Here is a 17323-nt window from a genome sequence, read left to right on the forward strand (position 1 = left end):
TTATTGTTATACTAGTGTAAATCGAAACGTAGATTCCATCAACAAAGCTTCTTTCTTAGAAGTGCACACCTGTGGAGCTCTCTTCCGTTTGCCTGTTTCCCACCTGACTACAACTTGGATGTCTTCAAGTCCAACATAAACAAATTCCAACATAAACCGCCCCCTTAAGTAAGACACTTTATCAAATTACTACGATGATTACTGTACACGCAATAACACTTATCCCCGAGTGGCTTCCGGGCCTTGATAAGTGGTTATTACAATGTTAAAAAAACAAACTAGTTGTACATACCCGACGTTGCCAGGAAAAAAAAAACATACTGCCTGGCGGAAGGTTTAGCCCCATACTATTTAAGGTACACCAAATATCCGAAGTCATTACGATTTTCCAGATAGTTGATCATATTTTGTATTTTTAGAAGCATAAAACAGTCATCTTCATCTATGAAATTCAAACGGGGAAATAAAATCTCATAGCTTAAAGGGAAATAACTCATGGATTAAATGAAAACTTACCTCCATTTTTAAACGCGCGTAATGTTGGTTATAATAATAATTAAAAATAAATAAAATTAAAAGTAAATCAAATTAAAAATGAATCACATCAGTCAACCTTATATAATATTTCTAAATAGAATATTCAAAACAATTCTTTCACTAATTTTCATTAAAGATTTAGAGCTAATTGTTAAAACAGATTTTCTTTAAAGTAATATGCAAATGAGATAACCTCTTGACTGTTGATTCCATTTTAAATAAATAGTATATATAGAAATCATGCCGGAATGAAAATATATATAAGTGTCCGTTTTCAGTATTAAAATTTATTTGTGAAGCAGTGTGCGTTTTGTGTGTATTAACCAAATTAAATAAACAAACAGACAGGAATACAACTTTATTATAATAGATGCTACAAGATCTTTCAAGCTGAAGCAGTTGGGCAGTAGAGTGGAGGCAATCTAGTGTTGCATCGTATGGTCATCCTCTTTACATTCGTAGATTGTTGAGTTAGTTTTGTAGGTTCATCTGGTCATAAGCAACTTTCGATCGCCCCATTCCTGTTCCCAGGCGGTTGCCTGTTTTCCACTGGAGCTCGGGCGATTCTAAATCGAGTGGGGAGGGTCGACCTCAGAATGGAAGATTCCCATGTCAAAAGGGGCTGGACATTCCATAACCGACTGGTTCACAACTTTGGTCTATTATCTCACTGAGATGCTGTTAGAGGTTCTCATTGAATTCAATCGTTTTACAGTTAGTAGTTGACCTTATAGGTTGTGACGTCTCTCTTTTTTTTCTAACAGCTGAAACTTAACCTCTAAGAATCTAACAATAGAATCAAATTTGTTTTTAATCAACATCATCTCCAATTATATATATATATATATATATATATATATATAGTAATTTATAAAATATATATGGCAATTAAGCTACACTGAATATTCCGCGGTTCATCCACTCTAAGACTCCTCAGGCTTAAAAACGATAAACAACCACAGAATTCGCGCATAAGCCTGAGGAGTCCTAGAGTGGATGAAACGCGGAATATTCAGTGTAGCTTAATCGCCATATATATTTTATAAATTACTAACTAGCTCTACCTACGTATTGAGCACTTTTGAAGTAAATACTTAAAGTTTACGCATAAATCTATACTTTCGTATATTAATTTATGTGAGTAAATTAAGTAGTTATATACACACACACACACACACCACACACACACACACACACACACACACACATATATATATATATATATATATATATATATATATATATATATCGTTCTCTCTCTGTACCAATTCGTAAACGAAACTATTACAGGCAAAGTCTCTTCCCAGAATTGTCTGTCAGTAGCACACAATAATGTATGGCTATTGCTCAGCTAACTTGATAATATTTATTATTTGACAACTTTTTTCGAATCTACGTGTATAGTAAAACAAATGCCAAATCCTGATTTCGTTGACACGTTGTTGGTAGTTAGCCTTTTTTTTTTCTTTGCATGTCTTTAAATCATGTAGTCATATAATGATGTCCTACGTTTTTTACGCCGTCTTTTGCATTATTATTGTAATCTGCAGAATCTTTTAAGCTGCACTGGTTGGATAGTAAATGTCAGATAAGATGGTGCTGCATCGTATGGTTTTCATCTTCGCATTCGCAGGTGGTTGTGTCAGCTTTGCAGCCCCCATCCAACCATAACAACATCCCCGTTCTCGGGCGATTTGTAGTTTTAAAGAATAGTCAAAAGAGAGATTACGTTAGGGAGTCATTTTCCAAGGTGACTCACTATCACCACAGTTCTTTGCGTTTCTCTCATATTCCTTAATATCTTTCAAACTGCAGCGGTTGGGCAGTAGAGGTCAGATAAGATGGTTCTGCGTTGTATGGTCCTCCTTTTCACATTCTTAGATGGTTGGGTCAGTTTTTCGGGGGGGGGGGCGACCACATCAAGACATAAGTTACTTTTGGACACCCCATTCCTATTGTCAGGTGGTTGAGTGTTTTCTACTAAAGCCATGGTGGTTCTGAACCAGGAGAAAGGGCCTCAGAGGGGGGAGACTCATTATGTCAGTAGCAGAGAGGGAGGGGATCATTCTTTAGTCTTTGAATCAGTAGAGGGCAAAGAATTCAGTGGTTGTATTTTATGGTCCTTCTCTCCATATTCGCATACGGTTCGGCCCGTTTTTTTAGCATCCCCCCCTGGTCCAAAAAAAAAAAAAAATTTTATGGCTTCATTCCTCTTTTCAGACAGTCAAATGTTTTCCACTGGGGCCAGGGTGCTTCTAAACCGGGAGGGAAGGTCTTAGAAGAGGAGATTCCCATGTCAGTAGAAGAGAGGTCAATTCTATAGTCGCTTGGTCAACAGCTATAGTCTGGTCTCTGTTGTTAGAGGTTTATCAAATGATATTTCGTTAAATCTTTGTAAAAAAAAAACTTGGGATGCACATAAGAATATTTTGATGATGCATAACTCTTTGTAAAAGAATGGAGCACTCTAGAGAGCCGATAATGTACATATAAGAATTAAGATTCTTTTTCTTACATAGCTTGTACAGATGACATAGTGGTTTAGAATTACTATTGGTTGTGTTTTAATTTTAGCTTAGAACACTTGCTTCACTAACCACACCAAAGAACCTGTAATACAGTGAAGCGCATATATATATATATATATATATATATATATATATATATATATATATATATATATATATATATATATATATATTAGTATTAGGACGATGAATCGGAAATCGGAAAAATCGGAACTTTGGAGGGTATCGGAATCAGGAAAATTTGAGCCTCATTTTCGATTCCAAAACGATTCTTTTATTTTTTCCTACAAATTATAAAGAAAGAAACACATTTATTTATCAGAAGAATATTTATTTACTTATAACATGACAGTAAGCGACACGGGACCAGGATGGCTTGGTCCAATGTAATTATTTTATTGGTAAATTATGACAAAGTAAATAATCACAAGTTCACTACTTTTATGTCCTTAGGAAACCGTTTGAAATGCTCACATTTATTTTAGCACCGAGATGATAAAAGCAAATACGTTACCCATCAGAGTTAAACCGCTCCTGTTAAGTTTTATTTAAAATTTTTCTGGCGCTGGCCTGGTCTCCCAGTGTTTTCTGGACAGGTCATCTTTGAAATAATTCTATGTTTTATCGCATTTATTTATTTATTTAAAAAAATAAAAATTTGCCACAAGTGAAAATCACATATAAAAATCTCATAATGAAGTTAATCAAAACTGAGGATAAGATAAGTAAAAGTATGGACGTGTTGAAATTTTTAATAAAGAAATAATTTTTATTTTGTTATTTACACACATTCAACATTCGGCATTTGGGGAAAGGAACGCACTCCTTGACCAGCCGTTTGCAGGTCACATCATCACCATCATCGTTATGATTTTCTTCCAGCAGTCCGCTACTCTCTCCTACCCTTTGGAGGAGGAGGAGGAGGAGGAGGAGGAAAGGGCTTTTGCCCATTTTCCTCAGTTCGAGCCTAGTCGGCCTAAGAACAGAAGGCTTTTTTTTTCTTTTTTTTAATTCTTTTTTATTTATTTTTATTTTCACCCCTAACAAGGCACATTGCCACTTTGATGTAGGGATCTACTATTAGGGGTACAGGCTCCATGGGTACTAGGTGGGGGAGTTGGGCAGCAAGATGTCGGTTCACGTTACACTTGAACTTCTGCATGTCAGTACAGTTGGGGAAGCAGGAACCGGGCAGGGAGTTCCAAAGTCTAGCGGTTCTGGGGAAGAAACTACTTTAGTAGAAGGCTTTCTTACATCTAGGGATCTCAACTGTAAAGGGGTGGGATTTTACTGCTTGTCGGGTTTGTTGGGGGTATTTACGTCGAGGGAGTACGAGTGCTTGCTGTTCGTCGGAAAATTTACCGTTAAAATACTTGTAGAACAGGCAGAGGGATGCTACATTGCGTCGATGGGACAGAAGCTAAAGCTTGGATGATAGTTCAGGACCTATTAGGTTGGCGACTCTCTTTTGAACTTTGTCTAGGAGTGAGAGACTAGTAGCAGATGCACCGGCCCAAATATGACAAATATGGCTAATTTCGGCTCCGTCAAAAGGATTTTTGACGTTAAATTCTTACAGTTTTTTTCTCTCCTCCTTTGGAGAAAGACGTTTGTTTAGAACTCCATTTGGAAGGTACTAAACCTTTAACGTAATTTTATTCGCAGCCATTAAAAGATAACTAGTTTCTTACGACTGGAAAATTAGTACCAGTTATTAAAAGGCAAACAAGAGTCTTACAACTGTTAAATTATTATTCTCAAAGGATTAACGAAAGAAACCGCCGTGTTTTGAGGAGTTCTTTTCTGTAAAGAAAAAAATTAATTTCGCCGACGAGATGAGCAGAATATCAGCCCTAGAAAGAAAATCCCCTCTTTGTTCTAGGAACTTGAAAGATTCTTCAACCGAAGTTTCCTTCAGAAGAGGAATCTTCCATAATACAAGAATTTACCCCGTATTTGTATACATAAAGCCTACCAAAGCGGCTTTATGGTTTTCTGTTTCTTTCCTTTGAATTTAAAGGTATCTGAGCCTTCTCAAAGGAAACATTATTTTAATTCTTTCTCCCATTTAAGGTCAAAGAAACTTTTTGTTTGAAAGACTGAACATTTCGTTAAAAGAAGGACTGAATTAAAAAAAAGGACTGTTTTCTGTTTTTTATATGTTATTTTCTTTCAGCCTTTCTTACAAGTAAGAAGTTGTCTTTTTTTGTATTATTTTTTACAATTTATTTTAAAATGTTTCCTTAAGTATTTTTTTAACTCCAGCCTTGGGAAATAAAGGCAATTGATAACTTTTTGTTTTAATAAACTTGGATCATTTTAAACACATTTGGATCTGTATTTCTTTTGCTCATTTCCATAAGTTTCCTCATTTCCAGCAAATTTGCTTTATTTGTTTTCTTTTTTTTTTCTTCCATTTTTGTTACCATGAAAAACGGATTTTGGTGACGAACCCAAAATTCCGTTAGACGTTCAGAAATTTATCAAATTATAAAAAAGAAATTATATGTACATTTAAAATCATGCTCTCAGCGAGATTCTACTTTTTTAGGCGATTATTTGTGAATACACTGAAAAAGAAAATAAATAATTATTGTAGAATTTAGACTGAGTTGAGTTGCACTCATAAATTTAGCATAAAATGACCCGCTTTTTCCGGGCCATTCTAACTTTTAATATAGTTAGCCAAATTTTTTACCACTAATCTTAAGTCTAACAGACTATGTCATAAAACCACGCGTAATCGCTTTATTTTTCGCATTACCGCCCAAACTTAGGTGTTGAAATTTTAATAAAGAAATAATTTTTATTTATTCTTTATACACACACATTCAACATCTTGGCATTTGGGGAAAGGAGCGCACTGTTTGACCGGCCTTTGCAGGTCACTTCCATCATCATCATCATCATCATCGTTATAATTCTCTTCCAGCAGTCTGTTACCTCCTACCCTCTGGAGAGGGAGAGGGACGAAGAAAGGCCCTTTGCCTATTTTCATCAGTTCGAAGATCATCTGCCGACGAGGAGGAGGTTTTATTTCGGGCTCCGTCAAAGAGATTTGACGTTAAATTCCTCACGGGTTTTTTTTTCTTTCTCCTTTAGAAAGACGTATTAAAGTTTTATTGTAATTTTGTTCCAGTTATTAAAAAACACCAATGTTTTATCTACTGGAAAATTAGTCCCAGTTATTAAAAAGCACAAGGTTTTATCGACTGGTAAATTAGTCTCTAAAGTATTAACAGAAGAAACTGGCCGTGTTTTGAGGATTTCTTTTCTGTAAAGAACAGAAATTAATTTCGCTGTCAAGTCGAGCAGATTATCGGCACATGTGATCTCCAGGAAAGTTTATTCAACCGAAGTTTCTTTCACAAAAAAAAAAAAAAATCCATTAATACTAGAATTTATCCCGTGAATTATTTTATTTATACACGTAAAGCCTACCAAAGCGGCTTTATTGTTTTCGTTTCTTTCCTTTGAATTTAAAGGTATTTGAGCCTTCACAAAGGAAAAATATTTTACCTATTCCTCCCATTTAAAGTCAAAGAGACTTTGTGATTTCTTTCATAAAAGAAAAAAAAAATTTTGTAGAAAGACTGAACATTTTGTTAAAAGAAGGGCTGAATTTAAACAAGAACTCAAAAGAATTGGTTTCTGTTCTTTTCTCTCAACCTTTCTTACAAGTAAGAATTGTTGTCTTTTTTGTATTATTTTTAAATTTATTTTAAATGTTTCTTAAGGGTTTTTTTACCCCTAGCTTTGGGAAATAAAGGCAATTGCTAACTTTTTGTTTTAATAAATTTGGATCATTTTAAACACATTCGGGTCTGTATTTTTTTTTTTTTGCTCATTTCTATTAGTTTCCTATTTCCAACAAATTTGCTTTATGCTTTTATTTTATTATTGTATTATTATGTTAAGAATGGTTTTCTATGAAATTATTTTAATAGGACGAAGAAGGAGGGTTTGTATTACTGTACACATAGATTCGAAAAAGTTGTCAAAAAACAAATATATAACAAATAAATGTTATCAAAGGCAAGATAAGTTACTTTTCTACCAAACTGGATATATTTTTCGTGTTTTTATTCAATGTAACATATTTATTCAGCTCGAAAAACATATAGTGTTTACCGATGTATTGGAAAATTCAAGATGGCGTCTGATTCTCTCTTTAACACGGTAAGTTTGGGAAAAGGTGTTATAAATAAAAAACTATACAAAATACTATTAAAAACCCGCCGAATATATGTCAACCTATGTCACGGTAACATATATTGAGCGAGTTTTTAACAGTATTTTATCTGGTTTTTATTTATAACACCTTTTCCCAAACTTACCATGTTAAAGAGAGAATCAGACGCCATCTTGAATTTTCCAATACATCGGTAAACACTGTATGTTTTTCGAGCTGAATAAACATGTTACATTGAATAAAAACACGAAAAATATATCCAGTTTGGTAGAAAAGTAACTTATCTTGCTTTTGATAACATTTATTTGTTATATATTTGTTTTTTGACAACTTTTTCGAATCTATGTGTACAGTAATACAAACCCAAGAAGGATTTTGTAAACTATTTTCTTTTTACACCGCTCTCTAATTGTGCATACAAACCGCCCACTATTTTGAATTATGAAAACATTCAAATTACATTAAGAACGAACGTTGCAAACCAGCTTCGTTTTAAAAGAAATATAAATCTTTGTATCTCGTAACTTTCGATCCATTACAAGGAAAACATTTGAGAAAAATATTTAGAGAGATTTACTCACGGAATATATGCCCTCCCCCACCACCACCACCTACTCCAGTTTACATTTTACATTTTGCAAAAATAAATACGGACATTACACAGGGTTTTTACAGTAATTAAACACATCTTTTCTTCAAGCAATAAATCTCTCATTGAATATTGAGAAAATTTAAAAGAATCAGAATCGGAATCGGTACTCGTATCAGAATCGGGAATTTAGAACGGAATCAGTAATTGTATCGGAATCGGGAAATTTCTGAAATCGTCCCATCACTGATATATTACCATGATATATATATATATATGACGCAATTAGGCTATCAAAGAGTATATCTATAACAAAAACTTGTGAAGATAGAAAAAAAAAAAACTCAACACTGTTAAGAGGAGCAATTAAATATATTAAGTAAAAGATGAAGAATAATATTACATATAACTTTAGTATAACACCAGAACAATAAGGAAAAGTAAATAAAAAAGAAAGAGGAAAAAAAAAAAACTTCTTTAGGCCATGACATTTCGAAGTTAAATGCTTCTCATCAGAGGAGGATAAAGGCCAGAATTATACAAAATGTAAATATAGTATTGGGTTTAATTTTCGCGTGGTATAAAAGTTCCATTCCCACACGTGAGAATGCGGTAACAAATCGAGGATAAGCGCTCTGAAACAGAATATCGCGTTGGTTTGCGACAAGGAACACAGCAAGTTATCTGTTATCTCTCCCCATCTGTGATTTGAGTAGTTCACTGTTCGAGTTATATTGTCCATTTAAAAAATATTCATTATCATTTGTGTGCACGTGTAGCAGTGTCAGAAATTTCGTGAAAACTATTGAATAATTCCACCCGCTATCTTTCGAAGCTTATAACTCCTCGAAAAATGTAATTCAAGCCCTAATTTTTTTTTCAATTAAAGGAGCAAGGACTAAGGGTTCATTAAAAAAACAAAAACAAAAAAAAAACACGTGGTTTTTTTTTAAAAAAGGTTTTAAACTTCAGACTTTACAGGTAAATTTCTAAAAAACACTACTTTTTTGTTTTAAATTTGAATATATTATTTATTGATCTTTTATCTTCAATTTGTGATATATAAAACTTTGGTACATAAATTAATTATTTACTTTTTAATAGACATTTGAAAATGGGGGGGGCGTGAATTAAAAAAAAAAGTTTGTCTAAAATATTATATTCGATTTATTGTAAAGAGCATAAAATTTCACATTGACTCTGAAAATATCGTAAAAATAGAATCAATAGAAAAATTTTGATAGATTTTTTAAAGTTCAAAAATTGAAAAATACTGAACTCGTAACATTCAATTAATTTCATTACTGTTTTTTAAAAAATATTTTTATTACTTTTTAAAACAACTTTAATAATTTATTTTGGAAGTATAATCCATAAAGAAAATAAACAACCCACCTTTAAAAGAGAAATTACGAGTTTTTTTATATTTTATTTGCAGTTTCGTGTTAGGGGTGTCAAAAATTCCTACAAAAATTCTGATACACCTAGTGCACGTGTCATTTTGAAATTGGTTGGTGTGATACCGTAAAACATACAGGAGTATGATGAATATCTGAAGCAAAGGAGCTTGTGTCCTTCCTTCAGAAAAAAAAAAAAACAGAATCTGTTTTCGTCTTTTTCAGAATAAGCCCGATCATCAGAAAGGCATTCTTGATATCTGTTAGCCAAACATATTTAGCTTCAAACAGTAATACAAGTTCCAGCAAATTATTCATTAGATTGACTCCTGGATATGCAGCTTCGTTTAGTGAAAATCCTCTCCGTGGTTTTAGAGAACAGTTGAATACTGGTCTTATTTTTGTTGTGGAATGTTCGTCCATTTTTATTGTTGGTCTGTTCGTCCATTTTTTTTTTTGGTGAGGAATCCATATGTATTCTTAGAATTTATCAGGTAATACTTTGATTCTTTCGATAATTTCATCTTTTTTTTTTCATGTTGGTGGAAGGCATCGTTGTAATTCTTTACAGTTTTATCAAGCACGTTAAGTGCAACTTGATAATTCGAATGGTCAGTCCTGATCTTGTCCTCATGACAGGAAAGACCTACATAATATGCACCGTTTTTGGAAGTATATGGACTTCCTAAATTTTTCAACTTGATTTTTTTTATCATAATCGCTGGCAAATTCATTTTCGTTTGAAGTACAACATAATGAATCCATATCAACGATTTACATGTTACGCTCAAATGAGCTTTCGTCGAACAACTCTGGAAACAGATCCAGGTAATCTTTTTGGGGGGATTCAAGACACTCGTTTATGGATGGTTATGGCTTTTCTTTTCTTTTCTCTTCTCCCTGCCTCTTCACAAAGAGGGTTTGCATGCCCTTTGGATTCGCACTGTGCATATTTAAAGGATAGCTTGTTTGTTTTCTAAGCAATCTTTGCTCTTATGATCTGAGCCAGTACACGTGAGACAAAGGTTAAATTCCTTGTATCCATTTGTTGCTTTATCCGGACTTCAGGATATTCTTTACAACAACTCATGGAGTGACCTTCTCTTGAACATAGTTTACAGTATGTTGTAGTAAAATTTTTCCAATGTGGAAGTATTTTTCCACTCTTTCCGAGAATCCTTTCTTTAATATCCTAAAAAGGTGGCTTAGTAGCATCTTTGTTTGAATTGAAATGACTATAAGTTTTTTGATTTTTTTTTTAATACCAGCTTTCACTAATATTTTAATAGCTTTATTGTAGTTGCCAAAGATATCAGTTAATGTTGAATAATCTGTGCTACCTTTGTGCACCAACTTCCTATGAAGAAAACCTGATAACTTCGAAAATATTATATTGCTCACTAGTTTGAATCCTTGTGTGTTTGCTTTTTAAAAAATTCTAGATCATACAATGATCTGAATTCTGACAAGTCAGCCCTCTTTTCAGACAAAGACTGCCTCATATTTGTGAAATTTGGGTCATACTTGGACGATGTGTCCAGTAACTGAAGATTTCGTCGATGATGTAGGGTATGTCCAGAAATTAAGCTATCAGCAAGCCTATTGCCACTGCAGAGCTACTATCCTCCACCATAAGATGGGAAATTAGCTGACCTGCATAACTAGTTAGGTAGATCCTCATCAGGAACAACTTTATTTTCTCTGAGGAGACAGAACTGATGCAGTTGTAGAACTGGGACAGGAAGTTTTTAAATTCAAACTTGTCCGGCTTTTTACCACTGAATTTAGCACAAGTTAGCTGGAGAAGTGCTGTGAATGTCTTATTGTTAAAGTTTGGCGATCCAGTGGCATCGTTAGTTACTGTAGTGTTTGAAGGATATAATAAAATCCTCATGCTATTTAGTGGGTTATTCACTTCATTGTAGTACGAACTGCCTTCAATAAGTTCCCAGACTTTTTTTTGTATGGGCACTTTTATTGATAGTACGCACATTAAACTCTAGTCTTCTTCGAAGTACTCTCCTCTGGCTGCAATACATTTGTTGTACCATTCCAACAACTTCTGGATGGAAGGCCCTGTCGAAGTTCTCTGGTGTGAGCATGTCAATGACCCTCATCACAGCCTCTTTCATCTCCACAATTGTCTCACAACGACAACCTCTAAGGTTTTCTTTGAGCTTAGGAAATGACCAAAATTCACAGGAAGCAAGGTCTGGATTAGGGAGAGTGAGGAACTGTTTTGATGTCCATCTTGGTCAAATAGTCTGGGATAAACGTTGTGTAAATCTTTTTTATCTTCAGTTCCTCGCAAATAATTGTGTATACAGTTCCCACACGAACACCAAACTATGCACTTATTGCCTCTATTATAGACACACGATGGTCCTTATTCATGAAATTCTTCATTTGGCCAATCAACTCTGGAGTTCTGATTTCCTTACTCCTCCGGTCCTGGATATGACCTAAAACTATATCCGATGGTGAGGCCCCACCTTGCGGGCCTTGGGGAGTGTGGAGCCACCCTTTAATTGCCATTGCTCCCACACGGACACCAAACTATGCACTTATTGTCTCTATTATAGACACACGATGGTCCTTATCCATGAAATTTGAGCTTAGGAAATAACCAAAAGTCACAGGGAGCACCTGTCTTCTGACTTCTTTACTCCTCTCACACCTCTTATCATCCCTCACAAACTCTCTGCCTTCTTGAATAGCTTATGCCACTGAAAAATTGATGCTCGATTCATGCAAGATGGTCCGGAAGCAGTTGGAAGCATTCCATACATCTCTGTGTCATTTTTTTTTCCAAGTTAAAAACAATTATATTGCATATCGTTCTTCTGAAGTATCCTCATGTCTAGATTGCACTTTTGTAATTCACCAGCTGTGACGTTTAGGCTTTAGTAGAGTGTATTCCAATCCCTGATGTAGCTGTTCATTTTATCTTTAAATCATAAAAATTCGTCATCTCATAAGATGTATAGCAATAAGATACCGAATTTTCAAAAGTCTAAAACAATTTTAAGTGCCTGTACCAAAAAGTGTCTGGAACCTTTTTGAATGCAACTCATATGTTCGCTCCTGTGTTTCATCGTCCAGGAAGCCCTCGTTTTTTTATTTATTTATTTTTTTTTACACGGTGGTCACCACTTATCAAGGCCCGGAAGCCACTCAGGGATAAGGGTTATTGCAAGTACAGTACGTTAGTGTGGAGATTTATTGAAGTGTTTACTTGAGGTGGCGGTTCATTAGGAATTTGTTTACGTAGGACTTGAAGACATCCAGGTTGTAGTCAGGTGGGAAGCAGGCAAACGGAACAGAGTTCCACAGGCGTGCAGTTCTAAGAAAGAAGCTTTGTTCATGGAATCTACGTTTTGATTTAGGCACAGATAAAGAGTGGGAAAATTGGAGTTCAGACGAGCACCTGCCATGGAAATAACGATAAAACAAGGATAGGCTCGCAACGTCTCGAAGTCTAATTTCGCCTTATGGCATACCTCATAGATTTTTTTGATTTATTCTTCCAATTTCCGTTAGATTTTCCTCAATGCTCTTTTAATCTCTCTGGAAACGAACCCCCGTTAGTTCTTCTACGGCTTTTAGATCATTCAAGTCATGGTTTATTTTTCCCTTAAAATGATTTTCAGAAACCAGTGCATTACTGACCCCTTTTACTTTGTATAGTCCATGCTTGAAGATGTTTTTTTAATTGGTCGGTTTTAATGTAGAGTATAAAACAGCTCGCAAAAAAGGGCACACTAGACTGGGACAAAAAATAATTTACCTTAGAGGAAATTCTTCCTCTTTCAACTGAGGACAAAAGGTTCATGTTACTTTTTGGTTCCTTTGTGGACATTAAAATACAGAAAAAATTTACGTTTTATTTTTTATTTTTATTACTATTTATTTTTCTCCCCACGAAGGTAGAGCCAGAAACAATGTTGGATTTTAGTGTAGAGAAAGTCCATCTTTATTTAAAAAAAAAAAAAAAAACGCACTTCAGATTGGTACACACGAACGCGCACACACACACACACACACACACACACACACACACACACACACACACACACACACACACACACACACATAAAAATGAAATTGTTTAAGTCTAGAAGGATTTCTAGAGTAACAAAATTAATATTTTACAATAAATAATTAAATGAATATTGAATCATGTTAAAGGGGCACTCCAAAAATATTGTCAAAAAGGCTTGACACCGTTTCCTTTTACCTTAGTTCAATTATAAAATAATGTACTCATATATGTAATCTTTTTAACAATTTTTTTCAATAGGAAGAATGTGGTAATGCGTCCTTTTTTTTTTTCCTTTAATACAAGTACTTATTTCATATATCTGCCTGGGTGGTTCGATATAGTTTTTACTTGAAATGGTGAAAGATGAACGATGTGTTTACTATGCGAGACAAATTGTTTCCTTTTAAAATTAAATATGTTTCTCTCTTTAGAGTTCTTCAAGAACGAGATTATTTCGTCTCAACTTAATAGGTTGAGAAGAAAGTTCTTTCGGAATTTTTAATTTTGATTTCAAATGCTGTATTTTCAAATAAGTTTTCGTTATAATACCTTTACTTTATATATTATTTTAAAGAGTGTTAGTCACTCTATGTAAACGTTTTAATTACAATCGTTTTAAAACAATTATGTCTACTTTTTAGAACGTTGAATACAAAATGGAAAGAAAAAGAAGATTCGCACAAGTTTCTTATTTCAATTCAAGCTAGGCCGGAAAGCTGCTAAAACAGCTCGCGATGTCAATGAAACGTTTAGTCCAGGTATCACTACTGAGCGCACAGCACGATGATGGGTTGAGAAATTTCTTGGCGGCGACGAGAGTCTTGATGCTGATGAGCATTGCGTGTGTCCATCGGATGTTGACAACGATGAATTGAGCCTTAGTCGATGGCAATCCATGCACAACTGTTCGAAAACTTGCTTCTGAATTAAACTAATGTATACAACGATTTCCAACTGCTTGAAAGATTGGAAAGAAAACAACAACAACAACAAAAAAGAAATTGATAACCGGATGCCTCACGAATTGAAAGACAACCAAAAGAAACACCGTTATGACGTGTCAACTTCCCTTCTTTTATGCAACAAGACGACTCGTTTATCGACCAGGTTGTGATTTGCGATGAGTGGGTTCTTTACGACAACCGGCGACGCTCAGCTCAGTGGTTAGACACCAACGAAGTTTCACGATATTCCCGAAACCAGAGTTGCACCAAAAGAAGTTCATACTGACTGTTTTGTCGTCTGCGATCTGTCTCATCATCCATTACAGTTTTTTTTTAATGCAGGAGAAACCATTACGGCGAGGAAGTGCTGTCTGTCAACAAATGGATGAAATGCATCAGAAACTTCGACAACAACACCCAGCATTGATCAACAGAAAAGCACCAATTCTCCTCCACAACAATACTCGAACGCACGTGCTAAACCGACCCTGCAAAAGTTGAACCAATCAGGCTACGAAACTGCCTCATACTCTCCAGCCCTCTCACCTATCGACTACCACTTTTTTCAAGCATCTCGACAACTTTCTGCATGAGAAATTCTTCAAAAACCTAAGCGATATCAAAAATGCCTTCAGCGACTTCATCGCCACCAGAACGCAAGATTTTTACGTTACTGGCATAAATACACTTGCTTTGCATTAGCAAAAGCGTGTTGATTATGAAGGTGCTTATTTTGACCAATAAATTTCTGTTTGAGTCGAGATATGTTTATTTATATTCAAAAAGCTAAAAAAAACGCAAGAACTTTCTTGTCAACCTGATATTATTTTATTTGTTTATTTTTCAAAAACTGCTCGAAACACTTATTCAAAAAATTTATTGTTCACTTCTACAAACTAGTTATCAATTCATGTTGTTTTTCGCAAAATATTTCCTTGGGAAAAAATTCAATTCTCACACGTGAGAATGCGGTAACAAAGCTCTGAAACATAATATGGCGATAGTTTGTTGGCGAGAAGGAACGCGACGAGTGTGTACAATATTTAGATCAATTTTACTGGGCGAACAAATGGATGATTCAAGAAAAAGTTAATTGTACAGAAAAGAAGCTTTGTGAAAAACGCGCTTCGTGAGAACTTATCTGAGGTGGAAAATTCGAATAGCAAGTTACACGTGTGCACTCCCAAATTCTGGCTCTTTTCATGTTGGACGGTTGCAATCTAGCAAAATTCGGTGTTAAACGATGGCTAACTTGTAAATGCCGTCTCGGGTTTGTCACAAATAGTCTTCAGTTCAGGTCTGTAATGATAGGAAAGAGACTGGGTTTCTGTGACTGCCATCTTGGGCATGTGTCACCAAGCCTCAGCTGCACCCTAAAGTTCTCCAAAGAAATTTACCGATTCCTTCTGTCAGAACAAAGATTTTCGAATCGTGATAGAAACACTCCAAAATCTTTAAATGAGTTTTGGAATCCGCTCTATTAAGTACCTCAAATAACTCTTTTTTATACTGATTGGTATAATAAGGATTCTCAACCAAATGCTGACCAATAGCAGAGTCTAAAGTTGCAAAGGAAGAGAGACTCATAGATTCTACCATACCCTGTCTAATCTTGGATGAAACGTGCTGGTTTATACAAGTCTGCAAATGCAAAGACGTCCGCCCTGCATAACCAGCATCGCACTGGAATTTAAATTGATAAATAATCTTACTATTTTAGATGTAAGGCAAACTATCCTTGCAAAAAGAAGGAAATGCATGTCTAATAGTACATACCAAAATGCAAGGAACCAGAAGAAAAGCAATTAATGATATTTCTAAGAATCTATTTAGTTAATTTTGCACCATTATCCCCATATCCATGGTAATTTTAAATAAACAGGCTCAAATATTTTAGGGATTTTAAATCTGCAATCTTTTTGTTAATAAAATCATTAATAAGGTCTTCTGGATAACCGTTATTAATGAAAATTTCCCTGATCTTATCCAGTTCGAAGTCTAGTTTACGAGGTGAACAAATCATGAGGGCTCTATGTACCAACGTATGAATTGGACCGATTTTTTTTCATGATATATATATATTTCTGTAGAAATATATTTTCTTATAATATATACCAATCCTTATTTAAGAAGCTCGATGTAATTACAGGGCAATATAGTGAATAAATGACAAAAGACTATATTCCAACGTTCATGATGTTGACCATCTTATAATTTATTCCTTTAATTCTGTTGACTTATACAATACTTATACAATATTTATTTTGTAGCGCAAAATCAATCACTTAATTATTATATCAATCAGTGAATCTATTATGCCCTTATATCATATATATATATATATATATATATATATATATATATATATATATATATATATATATTTCTGTAGAAATATATTTTCTTATTATATATCAATCCTTATATAAGAAGCTAAATGTGCTTAGAGAGCAATATAGAGAATAAATGACATAAAGTTATATTCCAAAATTCATGTTGTTGACCATCTTATAATTTATTCCTTTAATTCAGTTGACTTATACCATTCTTGACAGTATCTGTTTCGTAGCGCAAAATCAATCACTTAATTATTATATCAATCAGTGAATCTATTATGCCCTTAACTCATCAGAAGAAATAGCAACTAGCAATCCGTCAAAAGGAATTGAAATGTGATTTGATATGGTAAAAATCCGAAAATTGGAAGAGAAGCTGCAAATACCTTTATATTTTTCCATTACGCCATATTGAATTTTTATCAAACAAAGTCATTAAACCCAACTATATATATATATATATATATATATATATATATATATATATATATATATATATATATATATATACTAGCAGGGACAATCGACGTTGCTCGGGATTGAATGAGACTTAACGAATGTTCCACACTATCAACACTTTTATTGTACCTATTTACAATGCCTCCCCACGGGACAGAGTTAGACACCAGGGTCGACAAATTTCTCCTCCAGTGAAAGAGAACGAGAAATGGAAGTGCCGCATCTCAAGAACAGATACTACACTTTGATCTTGGCCAATTTGAAGACATGACACTAATTTTCGACACCCATAACAAAAA

General features: G+C 34.3%; 1 long non-coding RNA gene across 1 annotated transcript in view; it reads right to left on the reverse strand.

Moving 5' to 3' along the window:
* The window catches only part of LOC145269085 (uncharacterized), a 44092-nt gene that overhangs the window by 547 nt on the left and 26222 nt on the right, over positions 1-17323 (reverse strand). The window lies entirely within an intron of this gene.

The sequence above is a fragment of the Euprymna scolopes genome, chromosome 45 (assembly GCF_053919585.1).
Source record: "Euprymna scolopes isolate OS-2025 chromosome 45, ASM5391958v1, whole genome shotgun sequence".
In the NCBI taxonomy this organism is placed as follows: domain Eukaryota; kingdom Metazoa; phylum Mollusca; class Cephalopoda; order Sepiida; family Sepiolidae; genus Euprymna; species Euprymna scolopes.